Below are 2923 nucleotides of genomic sequence, written 5' to 3' on the forward strand. Positions count from 1 at the left end.
CCTCCGGCGTCAGGGCCGTGTTCTCTTTCTCAAGAAAGGCTGCCCGAATTGTGATCTGATTCTCCTTTAATCGCCGAGCATCACGGGAACGCTTTGCTGCCACATTGTTCTTCTTTCGCCTTGTCCAGTATTTTTCGTCCTAAGCAAAAAAAAAAAAAAAAAAAAAAAAAAAAAAGAAAAAAGAAGAGCTTCTTTGCAAATTCTTTGGCTGCTGAAGAGCCTCTCGTTTCCGATCTCCCGACTGCCATGGGGCATCTTGTAAGATATATAGAGGTCGTTGTGTTTAGACAAAGGACACACAGAGAAAATAGCTGCAGTTTATGGGTGCGGCAGGAGGGGAAATGCTTTGAGAACTTTTTTATTTATTTTTTTTTTTTATTTGATTTAGAAACAGGCACGGAGTTTATTTTGGTCCAAAAGATAGTCACACACAACGGCTTTAAATGGCAAAACTACGCAAGAAAAATGACGAGTCTCACATGGCTTGAGCTGAAAATGGGTTTGGGAGAATACCTCCCCTGTTTGCTGCAGTCCAAGCAGTATCCATTAGCTTGGGGGTTTCTTTTTTTTTTATTAAGGATGTTTCCTCCATCTAGGCTTTTTTCCTTTTTAATTTTATTTTTTTCTAGTGTTCCTTTAGCTTTCAATGTCCTACAGGATGCTTGTGATGAGTGAGGAGGGTGGACTTCTCATGTCCAGCTCCAGATCCCCATCTCTCCTCCTGGAGTCATTATTTTCCCCAAATGCATCTTCCCACTGGGAAAATTTCCCCCGGAGCAGGGGGCTGGCAGCTTCTGCGCTGAGTTGCCTCGGGTGGACCCTTGATTTTGCTAAGGAAAAATAAAGCAGACCCATTTCCATATTTCTGGGTCCGTTGGAGGTAAACATTTCCCATTGCTGCCGCTCTTACAGCGGGGTTTGGGGCTGTGGAGGGGGATGAGGAGTGGGAACATCCCGGTGTCCAAGGGGTTGCTTTGAGCCATGATACTCTGAAGGAGTTCAGGTCTGGTTCAGATTTCAGCACGTTTGGCCAAGGATTTGGGGTGAAAACACACCCAAATGTGTCCGTGCCTGTACATGCTTCTCCCCGACGGGCTTGTTGAACGCGAGGTCAGTCTCCTCTTCTCGCCTCCTTTCCTTTTTTGTTGTTGTTGCCTGAATTATCTTCTCCAGACCAGCCCTGCCACACACACCCAGTTCCTCGCTGGGTGCCGGGGATGGTGTCTGCGGGGAAGGCAAAGTCTGTAAACAGGATGGGTGAGGGGGGCCAGCTCGGGGGCACGGGATGCCCGGGGAGCTCCCGTGGTACCCAGGGGATGGGGATTTTGGGAGAGGTGCCAGCCCCCCACCTGCTTTGCTTTCTGATGTGCTGGAGTAGTCACCAGTGGTGACTTCTCCTGCCTTAAATATTCAGGATCTTTTAAAAGGAAGGGCTGTGCTTCGCTGCCTTCCCTTTGCTGCAGGTCAAGTGCTTGTTTCCCCTGGCCAGAGGATCCAGTGCATCCTTGGAAGGTCTCCATCCCTCGCCTTGGCCAACGGGTGTTTCTGGGGCTCCTTCAGAGCAGGGCTGGCTGGGACACACAGGAATGACCTCCTGCCATTCCCAGGAGTTTCCCAGGGGTTCCTGTTGTGCCCCTTGTGCATCACCACGGGTGACATGGTACCCGGTGGTTGTTTCATATCAACATCATGCAAGAGCTGATACGAGGCCAGTCGTGTCCCCCCCACCCAGGGACAGGGATGCCAGCCCCCACCACGGCCACGGAGACGCCTGCCAGGGCCAGTGGTGCCAGCACACAGGCTCGTTTTGGGGTGGAGGGTGGCACCTGGCTGGCACACAGGGTCTGGGCACGTGTCCCCTCTGCCTGTCCCAGATGGGACAGGACACCGTGCAGAGGGAGCTGGCAGCATCCCAGCCCTGGATCCAAGCCCCCTCCCCTCCTCTGTGCCCCCCCCCCAGCTCCAGGGGTCCCACTTTTGGCTCTTGTCTGGGAGTTTAAAGGAATTATCCTCGCAGGGAGCGAGCCTCTCCCGTGGCGTGTGTAATCCTGTTAATCCTACAGTGGGGAAGGGACATCGGGGGTGTGATGGGGACGGCTGGGCTGCAGGGGGGGACACACCATGGGGGGCTCTGGGTTACAGGACAGCATGGCTGCCCGTGGATAATATGGCTCCGTGCAGGGATGCCCTTGGGGGTCTCTGTGTCCCCTCTCCCAGCACCCTCGAGAGGCAGGGATGGGGCTGAATGCATCAAGGCTGGAAGGAGGGTGCCAGGGCAGGAGATGTGACCATGTGGGGTGCAGTGATGGGATGTTGGGTGCAGTGGTGGGATGCTGGGTGCAGTGGTGGGATGTTGGGTGCAGTGATGGGATGTTGGATGCAGTGGTGGGATGCTGGGTGCAGTGGTGGGATGTTGGGTGCAGTGGTGGGATGCTGGGTGCAGTGGTGGGATGTTGGGTGCACTGGTGGGGTGCTGGGTGCAGTGGTGGGATGCTGGGTGCAGTGATGGGATGTTGGGTGCTGTGATGAGACTCTGGGCACAGGTGACTGAAGACAGTATTTCCCAGAATTTAGTTAACTTTGGGGCCTGCAGCCAAAAGCAGTGGCTCCCAGATTCCCTGGTGAACAGCCCCTGGCCAAGCATCCGTGCTGGTGTCTCCCCTTCTCTGGACCCGTATTTGCTGGTGTGAACTGGGGGGGTGCCAGGGGTTTTTGGGGTGATGCTGGGGGGCTCCTGCCCGCCTGCCCCTGCTGCCTTCCTGCAGCTCCTCCTCGCAGCCTGTCCCAGGGGCCACGAGCCAGCCCCTTCCTCGCACGGGATTGTTTTGCAAGCAGCGTGACAGGATGAGGAGGAAATGTGCCAGGAATGGCTCTATGGCCCCTCTCGGGAGAATCGGAGTCTATTTTTAACCCCCCCCTTCCC

At 54.8% G+C, this 2923-nt stretch overlaps 1 protein-coding gene across 1 annotated transcript in view; it reads left to right on the plus strand.

Annotated features, from left to right (window-relative positions):
* Positions 1–2923, plus strand: part of RXRA (retinoid X receptor alpha) — an 80585-nt gene that overhangs the window by 28962 nt on the left and 48700 nt on the right. The gene's annotated exons all lie outside the window — the stretch shown is intronic.

The sequence above is a fragment of the Calidris pugnax genome, unplaced genomic scaffold (assembly GCF_001431845.1).
Source record: "Calidris pugnax isolate Ruff unplaced genomic scaffold, ASM143184v1 scaffold102, whole genome shotgun sequence".
Classification (NCBI taxonomy): domain Eukaryota; kingdom Metazoa; phylum Chordata; class Aves; order Charadriiformes; family Scolopacidae; genus Calidris; species Calidris pugnax.